The sequence below is a fragment of the Drosophila suzukii genome, unplaced genomic scaffold (assembly GCF_043229965.1).
Source record: "Drosophila suzukii unplaced genomic scaffold, CBGP_Dsuzu_IsoJpt1.0 scf_26, whole genome shotgun sequence".
Taxonomy (NCBI): Eukaryota; Metazoa; Arthropoda; class Insecta; order Diptera; family Drosophilidae; genus Drosophila; species Drosophila suzukii.
The window spans coordinates 259,416-278,534 of record NW_027255913.1 but is presented as its reverse complement, the minus strand read 5'-3'; the positions used below and the strand labels follow the sequence as shown (position 1 = coordinate 278,534).

Sequence of the window (19,119 nt, the reverse complement as noted above, 5' to 3'; positions counted from 1 at the left end):
AAACGCTCCATCTCCAAGCTTTGTCGCCTGCCGATCTCATGCTAATATGAACCAGCTATTGCTCCCTTGATAATCAATTGCATCCGTATGTCATTTCTCTTTCTCTTTGTCTTAGCCGCTACGAGTACAAGGGAAGTTAGATCCAGAATCCTGAACAACACATGTATCACGCGGATTTCGCATTGGCGGGCGGCATGTTCAGTCCCACAGTACTTAGTTCGTATGCACAGCTGATCGCCCTGCCAACTGAAGACGAAGGTCAGGAGATCTGGCAACCCGACGAACGTAGAAGAAGGGCAGTGAGAACTACAAGCTTCAGCGACCAGAACAACATGGTCTTCTTTTATTTTGCTGTCCATTGCGACCCATTATTTTGTTAAAGTTAATTAATGAAGAAGAGTGAAGTGTACACATTATAAGCTAAAGAATTAAAGGCTAAACTGTTATATTTGAACTTCAGTCGTTTAATCACTCCCAAGAGCCCCTCTTACAATGACAGCCGTACAGAGCTTTTGGTTTGCACGGCGTCACAACTGAACATTCATTAATTAACTTTAACAAAATAATGGGTCGCAGTGAGAACTACAAGCTTCAGCGACCAGAACAACATGGTCTTCTTTTATTTTGCTGTCCATTGCGACCCATTATTTTGTTAAAGTTAATTAATAAAGAAGAGTGAAGTGTACACATTATAAGCTAAAGAATTAAAGGCTAAACTGTTATATTTGAACTTCAGTCGTTTAATCACTCCCAAGAGTGTTTAGTGAGTATAAAAATTACACTAACAAAGCTAGGAGATTAAGCAAATCTAATATAAATGTTAAAATTACTATAATCACTGGGAGATCTAGTAAAAAACACTAAACACACTAACCCAGCGGTTAGACTAAGCTTTGTTAATAAACAAACACAAAACACTCGCAAAAAATCACAGATTAGACAAAAATTCAGAGCACAAAAGTAAACACAACCGTTCACAAGCGACGCTAAATCGACAATGTAAATTGTATTCTCTTAATTAAGATAGGTTTACGATAATAGTTTACTTTAAGAAGTATATAAGTTACGCTTTGAATATTAGGATTGCGCCCCTAATAATCTTTGATAAAAACAACGAAAAATGAGGAAGTTTGTTCCATAGCTAGTGCCATGATTAAAACTATAAGTAGTTATAAAATCTATGTCAATCTCAAAAGAAGAAGTTAAGTTAAAGAAGATTTATGAGTTTAGAGTCCTTTTCACCCAGTTTAATGTCGACGTAATATGTGTGTCTGAGACCTTTTCGATTCGTCTATTGCGTACTGGTCATGCAGGAGGTGTTGCTATATATGTGAATGTGAAGCTGAAATGTAAAGTGGTACTTAAACAGCCAACACATAGAAGAACCTTTCTAGGTTGCATATATAGAACGAATCGGACAATTGACTACGGGTCATTACTTAATGTTGTATCAGACATTTCGTTGGAGTACACCGACATCATATTGGCAGGCGATTTCAACAGCAACCTATTGTCAGAAAGCCATCTCGCGGATATCTTAAGATCTCTATTCTGTATTCCGTAAACGAAACGATTCCCACGCACTGTAGCAACCACTGTGATACATTTCTTGACTTATTACTTATCAATAACCCTAGTAAAATTATACATTATGACCAGGTTTCTGTACCAGCCTTCTCCAGACATGACCTAATATTTGTAACATACGACTTGACCTTTGACAACAAAATCAATTCTTTTACGTATAGAGATTACAAAAATATAAGCTTTTATGGTTTAAAAACGCAATTTTTCTATTGTGACTGGTCATGTATTTACCATCTTCGTCATGTAGATTGTCAATTAGAGGTTTTAACCAACAGTAATTGTTCAACAAGTTTGTGCCCCTAAGGACCAAGGTGCTTAAGCCAATGCAAAATCCGTGGTTCAGTAGTGAAATTGAAAACTTAACCCGCCAGCGAGATGTAGCTTACCTCCGGTGGAAACGATACAAAACTGATTAATTTCGCAAACAATACAAAGAGGCTAGGGTAAAAGTAAACAAAAAGATAAAATCAGCAAAGAGAGAGCATTATAATATACAATTTAATAACTGCTTTAACTCAAAAAACAGATAGAACAAACTAAAACGGTTAGGTATTGGAAAATGTAAACAACAAATAAAGTCTGAGGTGGACGTCAAATTAATAAACAAAAAGTTTTTGGAAATAGATGTTCCTGAAGCAACATGCAATCCTTACCTAAATACTCCACCCCTCTGTGATACTAGTTTTAGCTTTATAAGTATAAGCCAAAGGGATGTCCTAGCTGGTATTCTGCATGTCAAGTCCGATGCTGTAGGTCTCGATAATATGAGTCCAAAATTTGTCAAACTTTTGCTCCCCTTAATGTTGCTCCATGTTACATATATTTTTAACACTATATATATTTTTAACAACAATATGGAAAAGCGCCAAAACCTTCCCAATTCCTAAGCTAAACCATGACTATACCCTTTTTCAATATTACCTTTTCTATCAAAAGTCTTTGAAAACCTTATGCCCTCACAGATTCAACTATTCTAAGCTAATAATTCTCTACTCAACGAAAAACAATCTTGATTCCGAAAGAAAAGTAATTGTATCACTGCAATCACTAATCACTAGACAAAAACTGGACAGGAACTGAGTAACGTTTTAAACGCTCCTTGACCACAGTAAGGCTTTTGATTCTGTGAATCATAATATTCTCTGTACCAAGCTTAGGAATATGTTTAATTTCTCCACTAATGCGACGCAGCTTATTAGGTCGAATTTAACGAATAGGTATCAAGCAGTCGTCTCTGGGACGCAAGTTTCTTCTCTCCGGAATTTATACAGGGGAGTGCCACAGGGATCTGTGCTAGGCCCTTTATTGTTTTCTATATATGTCAATGATTTCCATAGTATCCTGTCTGAGTGTGAAGTACATTTATATGCTGATGATGTCCAAATATATGTTAGTAGACCCGTAACTGAAACATATGCCTGTATATAAGTAATAAAATGTTGTCACTCATTGAAAAGTGGGCAAAGGAAAATGGCTTGGGTATAAATCCTAAGAAATCGAAGTGCTTGGTAATCGGCAAAAAGCTAATTTTAACACTTTCACTACAAAAATAATACTATAATAAACTATGAAGTGAATGCACTAATCTGGAGATAACATTTAACATTACTTTATCATGGAGCAACCATATAGTCAAAGCGAAAGGACGTACATATGCTCTGTTCAGAAAATTTTCATTCTCTAAATCTTTCCAAACTAAGGAAGTTAGATTATTAATCGCCGAAGTTATCCTCATGCCCACTTTTTCTTACGGCATAGAAATTTTGGAAATTGTGATGCCCGAGATATGCGCACATTAACAGTAACTTTAAATTCAATTGTCCGTTATGTGTTTAACTTAAGACGTTTTGACCATGTATCACAACTGACATATAATAGACTTGACCTTAATTTGACCTCCTGGATCGATCTTAGAACTTTAATATACTTTTACAAAATAGTGACGAGTGGAGAACCAAAATATATTTTTAAAAAACTTACCCCAGCCACTTCTGTAAGAACCAAAATTTATATATGCCCTCGAATACAAACACAGTGTTCGAGAAGGCAATTTTTCATAAATGGTATCCGGTTATGGAACAATCCACCGCACCAATACAAACAATTAGGAGCGTAACTAAATTTTATAATAAAGTTAAAGATCTCTTAAAATACCAGTACACATAAGTATTAAAAAAAAAACAAATGAAATAAAAAAATAAATAAAAAAATATTTAAAAGCAATAATACGACGAAAATTTGATGTTTGTCAATAATATTAGTTAAGAGAGTGAGAAAATTGTTTTTATAATTTAAAAATAATAATAATTTAAAACAAGGAAGAACGCTATAGTCGAGTACCTCGACTATCAGATACCCGTTACTCAAAGGGAAATGGAGATATGCAAGCAGCAAAGCGAGATTAAAATGCGCCACCTACCGGCGGTAGACAGATTTAAGCGTTATGGGCGTTGGAGTGGGCGTGGCAAATTTATTTTTGGATCAATCGATAGGTATTGACGACACCAACACATTTCAGTTAAAATTTTTTATCTAGCATGCAAATTGTGGGCGTCACAGGTTTTCGCGGTTTGTGGGCGTTTAAGTGGGCGTGGCAAACTTTTTTTTGGGTCAATCGATAGGTATTGATAAGAACAATACATTTCAGTTAAAATTTTCTATCTAGCATCAAAACTGTAGGAGCCACAGTTTTGGGCGGTTTGTGGGCGTTAGAGTGGGCGTGGCAGTCTACTGAAACAAACTTGCGCTGCGTAGGAAGCTCAGGAATCTGCACGCCAAATCTCAATAGCCTAGCTCCCATAGTTTCCGAGATCTCAGCGTTCATCCGGACAGACGGACAGACGGACAGACGGTCAGACGGACAGACGGACAGACGGACAGACGGACAGACGGACATGGCTAGATCGACTCGGCTAGTGATCCTGATCAAGAATATATATACTTTATGGGGTCGGAAACGCTTCCTTCTGCCTGTTACATACTTTCCGACGAATCTAGTATACCCTTTTACTCTACGAGTAACGGGTATAAATATCAACTTAATGTGACTAGCGCGATAATTATAAGTGTGCACTTGTAGCGCTGGGATATAAATATAATAAATATAAATATTACCATAATCAAACTAGAAAATATTCCTGCTAGCGGGTACATACAGGCTTCGAAAATTATAAGAGCACTTATACACTTATAAGAGTACAGAATACCGACGTATTTAGTTTCAAGTGGTGCATACTAGCATTCATAGCTTATAAAAGGCATGACAGTGCTACCTTTGCAACACCAAGGCAAAACAAGAGAGAACGCTATGGTGGAGTGTCTCGACTATCAGATACCCGTTACTCAGCATTTAATTGAAAATTGATGAAAGTTAAGTTCAAATCTTAAGATGACCGCCTTAAAATTTGAATTTGAAAACCAAAATCACTGTGGACGGCAGTACACGTAGTGGCGAAGCGCTCAAGAGAGCGTGCGAGGACAACTACTATATATAGCCGCAGAATTGAAAATCTGCAATTATGGTCCGATCATAACGAGTGATACACCAATCGAAAGGTATCGCACTAAACAAAAAGAGAAAAAGCGATGAAAGTGTAAAAGAAAAAATTTAGAAAATTGGAGCTGCTGGATACGGTGGGAATAAAAGCCCCAAGCTGTTTAGCTAGTTTTATTCTTACTGAGAATACGCGTCGAATGACACCTCATTTGTTGAAATCCGATGTTCCGTTCAAAAGTAATTCAAAAAACAAGATTTTCTTCTTCCCAAAATGAAAATGTTTGTCCCTTTGTTTATGGGTTTGTATGCATCCCATCTTAGTTTTAGGGTTTTGGAAACCATATGGATGTATAAAGTAGCTTGAAATAGAAAACGTTTGTTCTACGACTTTTGGAAAAACCCGCTAGTTTAGCGGAAAATCAAAAATAAAAGCCAGTTTTAAAATGCTTATAGTAGCTAAACTACTAATGCTACAGAAACGTGCTGTATATCTCTGAAAAGATAATTTAATTTGCTAAATACTCTTTATATAGTAAAATTGTATGAATATAATAGATTTAGAGTTACGATAAAAAGTTATTTTTTAAAACCACTTTTTGACTATTTTCTCTAAATTGAGTCGAACGATTTCTTTTTAAATTTTATATCTTGTAGCCCTTAAGATTCCTCCTTTTTACCCTAAAGATTACCGTTTGGAAGATATTAAGCGATAAGAAGTGCAACTGGTTTCAGCTCCGTATACGTAATATTTCATACTTATTGGAATAAACAAGAAAAAAACCAATTTAATAAAAAATATTCTTATTAGATTTTTTCAAACGGAAAATCTGTTATGGTTTTAGGGTCCTTTACTTGCATGAAGCTAATCGAAATAGGAAACTTGATCTATTTGTTCTACCACTTTGGAAAAAACCGCTAGTTCAGCGGGAAATGTAAGAAACGACAGATTTCTCTTCGAATCGGAAACTGTACAACCCTTTAGATTCCAAACTTGTGCTATTAAAATAGGTAATTGAAGCGATAAAACTTGTTATTAAAAAGTTTAATATTCATATTATATGTTTCATTCTTATTAAAATGTGAGTGTAAACAACCCATACCTTATTAGAATAAAGTTAAGCCGAAGTGGAACATGAAAGTGTGTGTTTGGTTTTTCAATAGCCAAGCCATATGGGGACGACTCCTAGTCATGGTATTGAGGTACTTAAACTCTTGTGCAAAAAAAACTTCTGATATCAAACAAAAACACCTCTTAACGAGGTAAAAAGTAGTGGCGAAAGCGCTCTTAACAAAAATGATATCAACAATTGTGACGAAAAATGATATTACATTCGATAAAATAAATAAACTATATTAAATTTATGTATTCGGTACGCTACAGCAGAAAATTTACGTGCAGGTAAATAAATATTTACTGTTGCAATCCGAAATTGCCACCTTCAAAAAATCATAAAAAATATAAGCAAAATGATTTTTGAAAAATTCTTTTTGCAGTTACTATTATTTTTGTTTGAAGAAAATATTTTTTTATTTAGTTTTTTATTTCATTTATTTTTTTTTAATACTTATGTGTACTGGTATTTTAAGAGATCTTTAACTTTATTATAAAATTTAGTTACGCTCCTAATTGTTTGTATTGGTGCGGTGGATTGTTCCATAACCGGATACCATTTATGAAAAATTGCCTCCTCGAACACTGTTTTTGTATTCGAGGGCTTATGTAATTTTTGGTTCTTACAGAAGTGACTGGGGTAAGTTTATTAAAAAGATAATTTGGTCTCCACTCGTCTCTATTTTGTGAAAGTATATTAAAGTTCTAAGATCGATCCAGGAGGTCAAATTAAGGTCAAGTCTATTATATGTCAGTTGTGATTCATGGTCAAAACGTCTTAAGTTAAACACATAACGGACAATTGAATTAAAAGTTACAGTTAATGTGCGCATATCTCGCGCATCGCAATATCCAAAATTTCTATGCTGTAAAAGAGAGCGGACATGAGGATAACTTTGGCGATTAATAATCTAACTTCCTTAGTTTGGAAAGATTTAGAGAATGAAAATTTTCTGAACAGAGCATATGTACGTCCTTTCGCTTTGACTATATGGTTGCTCCATGATAAAGTAATGTTAAATGTTATCTCCAGATTAGTGCATTCACTTCATAGTTTATTATAGTATTATTTTTGTAGTGAAAGTGTTAAAATTAGCTTTTTGCCGATTACCAAGCACTTCGATTTCTTAGGATTTATACCCAAGCCATTTTCCTTTGCCCACTTTTCAATGAGTGACAACATTTTATTACTTATATACAGGCATATGTTTCAGTTACGGGTCTACTAACATATATTTGGACATCATCAGCATATAAATGTACTTCACACTCAGACAGGATACTATGGAAATCATTGACATATATAGAAAACAATAAAGGGCCTAGCACAGATCCCTATGGCACTCCCCTGTATAAATTCCGGAGAGAAGAAACTTGCGTCCCTGAGACGACTGCTTGATACCTATTCGTTAAATTCGACCTAATAAGCTGCGTCGCATTAGTGGAGAAATTAAACATATTCCTAAACTTGGTACAGAGAATATTATGATTCACAGAATCAAAAGCCTTACTGGGTCAAGGAGCGTTTAAAACGTTACTCAGTTCCTGTCCAGTTTTTGTCTAGTGATTAGTGATTGCAGTGATACAATTCCTTTTTTTGCGGAATCAAGATTGTTTTTCGTTGAGTAGAGAATTATTAGCTAAGTATAGTTGAATCTGTGAGGGCATAAGGTTTTCAAAGACTTTTGATAGAAAAGGTAATATTGAAAAAGGGTACAGTCATGGTTTAGCTTAGGAATTGGGAAGGTTTTGGCGCTTTTCCATATTGTTGGAAATGAAGACGTTGTAATAGCCGTGTTAAAAATATGTGTAACATGGGGCAACATTAAGGGGAGCAAAAGTTTGACAAATTTTGGATTCATATTATCGAGACCTACAGCATCGGACTTGACATGCAGAATACCAGCTAGGACATCCCTTTGGCTTATACATATAAAGCTAAAACTAGTATCACAGAGGGGTGGAGTATTTAGGTACGGATTGCATGTTGCTTCAGGAACATCTTTTTCCAAAAACTTTTTGTTTATTAATTCGACGTCCACCTCAGACTTTATTTGTTGTTTACATTTTCCAATACCTAACCGTTTTAGTTTGTTCTATCTGTTTTTTGAGTTAAAACAGTTATTAAATTGTATATTATAATGCTCTCTCCTTGCTGATTTTATCTTTTTGTTTACTTTTACCCTAGCCTCTTTGTATTGTTAGCGAAATTAATCAGTTTTGTATCGCTTACACCGGAGGTAAGCTACATCTCGCTGGCGGGTTAAGTTTTCAATTTCACTACTGAACCACGGATTTTGCATTGGCTTAAGCACCTTGGTCCTTAGGGGCACAAACTTGTTGAACAATTACTGTTGGTTAAAACCTCTTATTGACAATCTACATGACGAAGATGGTAAATACATGACCAGTCACAACAGAAAAATTTCGTTTTTAAATCATTAAAGTTTATATTTTTGTAATCTCTATACGTAAAAGAATGGATTTTGTTGTCAAAGGTCAAGTCGTGTGTTACAAATATTAGGTCATGTCTGGAGAAGGCTGTTACAGAAACCTGGTCATAATGTATGATTTTACTAGGGTTATTGATAAGAAATAAGTCAAGTAATGTATCACAGTGCAACAGGGCGTGGGAATCGTTTCGTTTACGGAATACAGAGTAGGGATCTTAAGATATCCGCGAGTTGGATTTTCTGACAATAGGTTGCTGTTGAAATTGTCTGCCAATATGATGTCGGTGTACTCCAACGAAATGTCTGTTCCGTTCAAAAGTAATTCAAAAAACAAGATTTTCTTCTTCCCAAAATGAAAATGTTTGTCCCTTTGTTTATGGGTTTGTATGCATCCCATCTTAGTTTTAGGGTTTTGGAAACCATATGGATGTATAAAGTAGCTTGAAATAGAAAACGTTTGTTCTACGACTTTTGGAAAAACCCGCTAGTTTAGCGGAAAATCAAAAATAAAAGCCAGTTTTAAAATGCTTATAGTAGCTAAACTACTAATGCTACAGAAACGTGCTGTATATCTCTGAAAAGATAATTTAATTTGCTAAATACTCTTTATATAGTAAAATTGTATGAATATAATAGATTTAGAGTTACGATAAAAAGTTATTTTTTAAAACCACTTTTTGACTATTTTCTCTAAATTGAGTCGAACGATTTCTTTTTAAATTTTATATCTTGTAGCCCTTAAGATTCCTCCTTTTTACCCTAAAGATTACCGTTTGGAAGATATTAAGCGATAAGAAGTGCAACTGGTTTCAGCTCCGTATACGTAATATTTCATACTTATTGGAATAAACAAGAAAAAAACCAATTTAATAAAAAATATTCTTATTAGATTTTTTCAAACGGAAAATCTGTTATGGTTTTAGGGTCCTTTACTTGCATGAAGCTAATCGAAATAGGAAACTTGATCTATTTGTTCTACCACTTTGGAAAAAACCGCTAGTTCAGCGGGAAATGTAAGAAACGACAGATTTCTCTTCGAATCGGACACTGTACAACCCTTTAGATTCCAAACTTGTGCTATTAAAATAGGTAATTGAAGCGATAAAACTTGTTATTAAAAAGTTTAATATTCATATTATATGTTTCATTCTTATTAAAATGTGAGTGTAAACAACCCATACCTTATTAGAATAAAGTTAAGCCGAAGTGGAACATGAAAGTGTGTGTTTGGTTTTTCAATAGCCAAGCCATATGGGGACGACTCCTAGTCATGGTATTGAGGTACTTAAACTCTTGTGCAAAAAAAACTTCTGATATCAAACAAAAACACCTCTTAACGAGGTAAAAAGTAGTGGCGAAAGCGCTCTTAACAAAAATGATATCAACAATTGTGACGAAAAATGATATTACATTCGATAAAATAAATAAACTATATTAAATTTATGTATTCGGTACGCTACAGCAGAAAATTTACGTGCAGGTAAATAAATATTTACTGTTGCAATCCGAAATTGCCACCTTCAAAAAATCATAAAAAATATAAGCAAAATGATTTTTGAAAAATTCTTTTTGCAGTTACTATTATTTTTATTTTTATTTTTTTTATTTCATTTATTTTTTTTTAATACTTATGTGTACTGGTATTTTAAGAGATCTTTAACTTTATTATAAAATTTAGTTACGCTCCTAATTGTTTGTATTGGTGCGGTGGATTGTTCCATAACCGGATACCATTTATGAAAAATTGCCTCCTCGAACACTGTTTTTGTATTCGAGGGCTTATGTAATTTTTGGTTCTTACAGAAGTGACTGGGGTAAGTTTATTAAAAAGATAATTTGGTCTCCACTCGTCTCTATTTTGTGAAAGTATATTAAAGTTCTAAGATCGATCCAGGAGGTCAAATTAAGGTCAAGTCTATTATATGTCAGTTGTGATTCATGGTCAAAACGTCTTAAGTTAAACACATAACGGACAATTGAATTAAAAGTTACAGTTAATGTGCGCATATCTCGCGCATCGCAATATCCAAAATTTCTATGCTGTAAAAGAGAGCGGACATGAGGATAACTTTGGCGATTAATAATCTAACTTCCTTAGTTTGGAAAGATTTAGAGAATGAAAATTTTCTGAACAGAGCATATGTACGTCCTTTCGCTTTGACTATATGGTTGCTCCATGATAAAGTAATGTTAAATGTTATCTCCAGATTAGGGCATTCACTTCATAGTTTATTATAGTATTATTTTTGTAGTGAAAGTGTTAAAATTAGCTTTTTGCCGATTACCAAGCACTTCGATTTCTTAGGATTTATACCCAAGCCATTTTCCTTTGCCCACTTTTCAATGAGTGACAACATTTTATTACTTATATACAGGCATATGTTTCAGTTACGGGTCTACTAACATATATTTGGACATCATCAGCATATAAATGTACTTCACACTCAGACAGGATACTATGGAAATCATTGACATATATAGAAAACAATAAAGGGCCTAGCACAGATCCCTATGGCACTCCCCTGTATAAATTCCGGAGAGAAGAAACTTGCGTCCCAGAGACGACTGCTTGATACCTATTCGTTAAATTCGACCTAATAAGCTGCGTCGCATTAGTGGAGAAATTAAACATATTCCTAAACTTGGTACAGAGAATATTATGATTCACAGAATCAAAAGCCTTACTGGGTCAAGGAGCGTTTAAAACGTTACTCAGTTCCTGTCCAGTTTTTGTCTAGTGATTAGTGATTGCAGTGATACAATTCCTTTTTTTGCGGAATCAAGATTGTTTTTCGTTGAGTAGAGAATTATTAGCTAAGTATAGTTGAATCTGTGAGGGCATAAGGTTTTCAAAGACTTTTGATAGAAAAGGTAATATTGAAAAAGGGTACAGTCATGGTTTAGCTTAGGAATTGGGAAGGTTTTGGCGCTTTTCCATATTGTTGGAAATGAAGACGTTGTAATAGCCGTGTTAAAAATATGTGTAACATGGGGCAACATTAAGGGGAGCAAAAGTTTGACAAATTTTGGATTCATATTATCGAGACCTACAGCATCGGACTTGACATGCAGAATACCAGCTAGGACATCCCTTTGGCTTATACATATAAAGCTAAAACTAGTATCACAGAGGGGTGGAGTATTTAGGTACGGATTGCATGTTGCTTCAGGAACATCTTTTTCCAAAAACTTTTTGTTTATTAATTCGACGTCCACCTCAGACTTTATTTGTTGTTTACATTTTCCAATACCTAACCGTTTTAGTTTGTTCTATCTGTTTTTTGAGTTAAAACAGTTATTAAATTGTATATTATAATGCTCTCTCCTTGCTGATTTTATCTTTTTGTTTACTTTTACCCTAGCCTCTTTGTATTGTTAGCGAAATTAATCAGTTTTGTATCGCTTACACCGGAGGTAAGCTACATCTCGCTGGCGGGTTAAGTTTTCAATTTCACTACTGAACCACGGATTTTGCATTGGCTTAAGCACCTTGGTCCTTAGGGGCACAAACTTGTTGAACAATTACTGTTGGTTAAAACCTCTAATTGACAATCTACATGACGAAGATGGTAAATACATGACCAGTCACAACAGAAAAATTTCGTTTTTAAATCATTAAAGTTTATATTTTTGTAATCTCTATACGTAAAAGAATGGATTTTGTTGTCAAAGGTCAAGTCGTGTGTTACAAATATTAGGTCATGTCTGGAGAAGGCTGTTACAGAAACCTGGTCATAATGTATGATTTTACTAGGGTTATTGATAAGAAATAAGTCAAGTAATGTATCACAGTGCAACAGGGCGTGGGAATCGTTTCGTTTACGGAATACAGAGTAGGGATCTTAAGATATCCGCGAGTTGGATTTTCTGACAATAGGTTGCTGTTGAAATTGTCTGCCAATATGATGTCGGTGTACTCCAACGAAATGTCTGATACAACATTAAGTAATGACCCGTAGTCAATTGTCCGATTCGTTCTATATATGCAACCTAGAAGGGTTCTTCTATGTGATTTATTGTGGATTTTTAATAATATGTATTCAATAGTACTGTCACTTGGCTGTTTAAGTACCAGTTTACATTCCAGCTTCACATTCACATACATAGCAACACCTCCTGCATGACCAGAACGCAATAGACGAATCGAAAAGGTCTCAGACACACATATTACGTCGACATTAAACTGGGTGAAAAGGACTCTAAACTCTTAAATCTTCTTTAATTTAACCTCTTCTTTTGAGATTGATATAGATTTTATAACTACTTATATTTTTAATCATGGCACTTTGATTATTTTTTTTATGATTTTTTGAAAGTGGCAATGTCGGAAAAAATTTGTATGGTAAAAAAAAATATGGCTCAAATTCATGTTTATAAAAATTTTCAAAAAATCCTAAAAAATATAAGCAAAATGATTTTTAAAAAATTCTTTTTACAGTTACTATTATTTTTGTTTGAAGAAACTTTTTGCATCAAAAAATTTAAGTTTTCAAGACGAGGAAAAAAGTTTAAATAGTAGATTTTCACACAAAATCGTCCTTTTCAATAAGTATTGTGTGGGTTAAGAAATGTATTGTATCATTCAAACGCCATTTAAATTACCTTTTCATTGATGCCAAAGTTAACAAGAAGTAAGTTCAAATAATGAGTATGTTTAACTTTTGGTTTGTGAAAATACTTTTGACCACCCCTGGATATAAAAGTACGCAACCCCAAAATACCACTACAGATTCGAAAAGAAATTAGCCTTAGAAGTAGGCAAAGGATTACGATAGCCAAAAAGTCCAAAATGTTTCCGTTAAACAGCTTAGTTTACGCCATAGCTTTAGAAGTAGTAAGCAAAGCAAGAATGGTTAAAAATTATGTTAACCCTTTGTCGACAACAATGTTAGGATAAAGCTTAACTGAATTTATAATGAAATGTACATTAATAAAAGAAATACCCGGAACGACGTTTCGCAAGATATTACAAAAAGTTAGCTATAAAAACGGTCTAGCTATAAAAATGGTCTAGCAAGTTTTTGTTGGAATAGGGATATAATGGAATAATCGGGACAAACAGGGTCGTCTCCGATATTGGAAGGCTAAAACGGGAAATCAGAAAAACACGAGACCCAGATTTCCGGCTTTGGGGGATAAGTCCGGCAGCGTCCTAAGTCGAGCAGGTTCCGATCCGAACTTTGATTCCGCGGAGAGTTTTGCCTCTGCACTAGACCAGGTGGCGGATCTGCGTGAGTTCGACGGCTTTATCGAGACCTCGTACGAGGAGTATCCGCTATTCCAGATTGCCCTCAAGCACCACGATGAGTACACGGTGCCGTGCCGCACTATTCGGGTGGAGCACTGCAGCACTGACACGAAATAGTTAGCCCAGCTTCACTGCGTCCGACTGGCCTTTCAGTTCCTGTTCAAGGATCCCGCGGTGGGCCAGTAGATCTGCGATTCCGGCCGGCAGATCCTTACTGATCTACTTTGTCTGATCGATAAGGATACCAAGGAGTTTCTCGTGGGCTACGAGGACATAGTGAACTATCTGCACGACAGCAACAACTGGCCGTGCATCCAAATGGAGCTGAAGCAGCGCAATGTTAAGGCGATGACCTTCTACGACATCTGCCTGGACTTTATCATCCTGGATGCGTTCAGGGACCTAGATGCACCGCCCGCCAGCGTTACGGCAGTGGTGCAAAACTGCTGACTGTCCAATGGATTTGAGGTGACGGCCTTAACCACAGCCGTGTGGTCGGTGCTGAAGGCAAAGAAGCGGATGCTTAAGTTCCCCAACGGGTTCATGTCGCACTTTTACGTGATATCCGAGCAGATATCGCCACTAATGGCCTGGGCCTTCTTTGGACCCAACGAGAACCTGCGCGACTTCTGCCACTACTTCCGGGAGCAGCTGCTCGCCTTTCTGGGCGACATCTTCAGCTTCCAGAAGAGCCGCTTCACCACCATCGAGGAATTCTCGCAGGAAGTGCTGCAGCATATGCAAACGCGCGTCAACAACATTGGCGTGAAGTTTATCCAGTAAACTTCTAAACTTTAGCCTTTACCCATACTTGGACTCCCTATAACTTTTTTACAAACGCGTTTGATTCGGTAGTTTTGTGAGGAGTTGAATAATTCCCCACAAATAGAAGCAGCAGCAGATGGCCGGCCGCTTACCAGTTACGCGGCGAATTCGCGTAGTAACGGCGCGGCGAGGAGAGTTTGGAGACTGGGATGGAGAACGAGAGAGTTTGGAGACCAAGGATGGAGATCGAGAGAGTTTGGAGACCAAGGACGGAGAGCGAGAGAGTTTGGAGACCAAGCATGGAGAACGAGAGAGAATGAAGACTTCGCGGGCAAGGCAAGAGTGCCGTGTGCAGAAACGGGATAACGGAACTCCACTGGACTTTGGACTCTCCCGTGAACTTTGGACCGGGAAAGGAAGTGCCACTTCTCGGCAGTGGAGCGGCACGCAGGCGTGTCACAAGCGGCACGGGAATCAGCGGAACGGCAGCAGTGGGCGGAGCATCTATTGGAAGCGGTACGTGAAGGACAAGTGGGTCATCCAGGAGGCACGAACTTTGGACCCAGAGTGGAGAGATCCAGCGGGCCGTGCGCAAAAGGGAAATAACGGTGCTTGGAGGCCCTATATAAGGCCGCAGAGCGCTGGCAGCTGGATCAGTCGATCACGAGGAGTCAAACCTTCAAGATCAGTTAAAGTACCAAGTAAACAGTCAGTCAAGCAAATAATCTACGAGGGAGCTACAACCAAGCGAGTCGTCGGAAGCAGCGCCGTGGGAAGCATACAAGGAGCAAGATCGCCACGTCGAGACGTTCGGGATTAGGACATCAGGAATCTCCGAATTGAGACACAGGTGGCTGAGTTCTGGAAGGCATCACGCGGCTAAGTCCAGGCGTTTGTTTTCTAACTTTGTCACGACCACACCCTGGCGAGTCGCCCGGCGGGTCTGTCAGAGACAAGCAAAAGAGTCCTACGACGAAGAGCCGTCAGATTGGGGAGGAAAGTTGCCTGCGTCCCAGCGTACCTTGCCTGACCAAGCAGGACCTGGCGGGGACACACGAGGAAACGACCAATGGTCACCACCACACCAAGCCAGACGACAGCAGGCAACAGACGCACCACGCGGAGCCCATTGGGCACCACCCCCACAGCAACAGAGACAGCCAAACAATACCTTGTGGAGGCCGCCAAGCAACACACAGAGGCCACAGGAGGCCACCCATATCACAGACCCGCAGGAGGCCTGTCGGAAATGCGGTGGGAACGGACACTGGGCTAGAGGATGTCGAAACCAGCGGCTGCTGTTTTGCTGGATATGCGGCAAGGTGGGTGTCAGGAGCGTCGATTGCTGCCAACGATCGGGAAATGGCCAGCGATCTCAGCCGTAGAGAGGCGAGCGGGGATCGCACAATGCCACCTCTCCAAACTAACGGGCAAGCTAATCGAGGAGGAGCAGCAGTTGTCCGCAGCTGTGATGATTGGTGGGAACAGCTACAAAGCCACAATCGACACCGGAGCAACGGCAAGCTTCGTGAGCGAAGAATTGGCGGACAATATTGCTGCTCTAGGAAAGATTACTAGGACGAGACGGCAAGTTAGGTTGGCAGATGGAAGGTGCGGCGGAATTGATGCGCAGCTCGAGGTGGAGGTCAAATTCGGCAACAAACAAGTGACCATGAGCCTGTTGATTTTACCCGGAGTAGTGGACCCATTAGTGTTGGGATGTAACTTCCTGAAACAAGTCGGAACCGAGATAAGGTGTGCTGGACACGAGATAATAATACCAGCCAGGAACCGACACAATGGATGGCTTGAGGAGAAGCTATCAGTAGCAGTCGTTCAACAAGTAAACGAGTTGGACGATACTACAGCGTTCCTTGAAGCAGAGCTGGCAGACTTCAGCACAATGACGGGAACATCGAATATGGCAGAACACCAGATTAAAATGAAGGATGACAAGCCAATCAAGCAGAGATACTACCCCAAGAACCCAAAAATTCAAGGGGAAATCAACGTAAAGGTGGACGAGCTTCTCCAAATGGGGTTCATTCAAAGAGCCCATACAGCTCCCCCATCGTGATGGTGAAAAATAAGACAGGCAAGTGGAGACTGTGTGTCGACTTCAGGCAGATCAACGCGAAGTCAGTTAAGGATGCCTACCCAATGCCTCGCATAAACTACATCCTGGACCAACTAAGGGAAGCGCGGTACATCAGCAGTTTGGACCTGAAGGATGGATACTGGCAAATCACACTGGAAGAGAGTAGCAGGCAGTATACGGCGTTCACGGTACCAGACAAAGGTCTGTTTCAGTGGAGGGTAATGCCGTTCGGACTTCACTCGGCGTCGGCAACGTTTCAGCGAGTTTTGGACCAAGTAATTGGCCCCGAGATGTCACCTCACGCATTCGCTTACCAGGATGACATAACACAAAAGAAACCTGAGAGAAGTGTTCCGGCGTCTAAAAGAGGCAAACCTGAGGCTGAATCCAGAAAAATGCCAATTCTTTAAAAAGGAACTACTGTACCTGGGACATCGAGTGACAAGCGAGGGGATAGGAACAGATCCAGAAAAAGTAGCCGCCATAGCCGAACTGGAACCGCCATCGACCGTCAAAGAACTTCGGCAATACCTAGGAGTAGCGTCGTGGTACCGCCGATTTGTACCAGATTTTTCCAGAATCGTCAAACCCCTGAATGACCTGCTGCGCAAAGGCAGTAAGTGGGAGTGGACACCAGAGCACCAGATGGCGTTTGAGGAGGTTAAGGCAAGACTCGTGGCAGATCCAGTGCTAGCATGCCCGGACTTCAGTAGAACTTTCATCCTGCAAACAGACGCCAGCGACTACGGCATCGGAGCGATACTGACCCAGGACACCGAAAAGGGCGAAAGAGTAATCTCTTACTCAAGCCGAACACTGAACGGCGCGGAAAAGAACTACTCGACAACGGAGAAGGAGTGTTTGGCGATCGTCTGGGCGATCCGGAAGCTCAGGCCATATCTGGAATGTTACCACTTTAAGGTAATAACCGACCACATGGCCCTGAAGTGACTCAAGGATACCCTAATAATGCCCCAAGAATACCAAGGATACCAACCAGGAACGCCCCGAAGCAAGGTGTAGGCCCAAGGACAACTTCCAAGGATACTCACCAAGGGTAATCAAGGTAGGGTCTCAAGTAAGTTGGTTACGGAACCGGGAGGTAATCTGAGGGAGTACAACTTGTGGTTTACGAAGAGGGAAGACGGTACAGCAAAGAGAGCTGTACCGTAAGAGAGCGAGCGCCCCAAAGAAAGGACATAACGGTATCGGGCAAAAGGAAGGCGCGCAACCGAGGTTTCATGTATGGGGAGCCTGGCGACGGTCGAGCACTACAATTCAGAACACCAATATGAGCACACGCGTCACCAGAGCCGAAGCACGCAGGAGGATGGCGGCCCTTCAGGAACCTCGCCCGGGGCAAGGATGGTCGGAGACCCGGCCTACCCGAGCTCCGCGGCTGGCCCTGGAGCGGACCCGAGACGAGGACTCCGCACCAGAACCCGCGGTGAGCTCCGACAGCGACGTGGAGGTGGTCGGCGATCCCGCCGTCGAGGAGAGAGAGTGGCGACTCCGGAAGGCGGCCGAGGAGCGAGGATGGGGAGGAGCCATGCGCGCCATCCCCTCCGCGGTGGTTGCCAGAGGTGCCACCCACTCCCCGCTACGAGGGGGAGTGGCTCACAGACGACGCTCGAGACGGCGACGGAGGAGCACCGTTGGCCACGTCGCCGTGGAGGCCGGCCCGGCCACCCACGCCGCGATACACCGAGCCACAGCGACCGGAGGAGCAGACGCCAAGCGAGGAGTCGACCGCGCAGCCGATGCCAGAACCGCACGAGGAGGCAGTCCACCAGGCATAGGCGGATGCGTGGGTCCCGCCGACACCAAGCACGGGCCCGCCAACACCGGCGACGACGGCAGCGACGGGGGAGGCGGAGTCGCTGGAGAAGGGACCGTGGGTGTGGCCCGAGCCACCGGCCACCCAAAGACCGCCGTTGCAGCGTCAAGCTTCGACGCCCGGATCGACGCGCCTGCGGCCGCAGTTCATGCGGCAAGTTTCGGCCCCGGAAGAAGGCGGTTGGCGCGAGGTCGCCAGGAGCGAGTGGCCGGAGGGAATTGAGGAGGCACCCGCGGTCGCGACGGCACGGCGGAAGGGCGGCAGGCGTTGCGTCCTGGTCTGCGAAGGCGGAAGGAGGTACCGGGTGAGGCTCGGAGTCGCGGGCATCCGGGTGTTCACTCAATAAATAAACGAAAAAAAATCAAAAAAAAAAAAAACAACACAAGGGTTTTCCCAAGCAACAAGAGAAGGGGTTACGGGGCCAAGAGTTTGATTGGGGGTGGCTGGAAGAAGAACGGGGCATGCATGGGCCACTCCAACAACCTGTAAGTCAAATGGTTTTAGTACAGGAAGAAGAAATGAAC

At 40.3% G+C, this 19,119-nt stretch overlaps 1 pseudogene; it reads left to right on the top strand.

The window, feature by feature from the left end:
• The first annotated feature begins 161 nt into the window (after positions 1-161).
• On the top strand, positions 162-14,692 carry LOC139354818 (mitoguardin-like; annotated as a pseudogene).
• Positions 14,693-19,119: the final 4,427 nt, after the last annotated feature.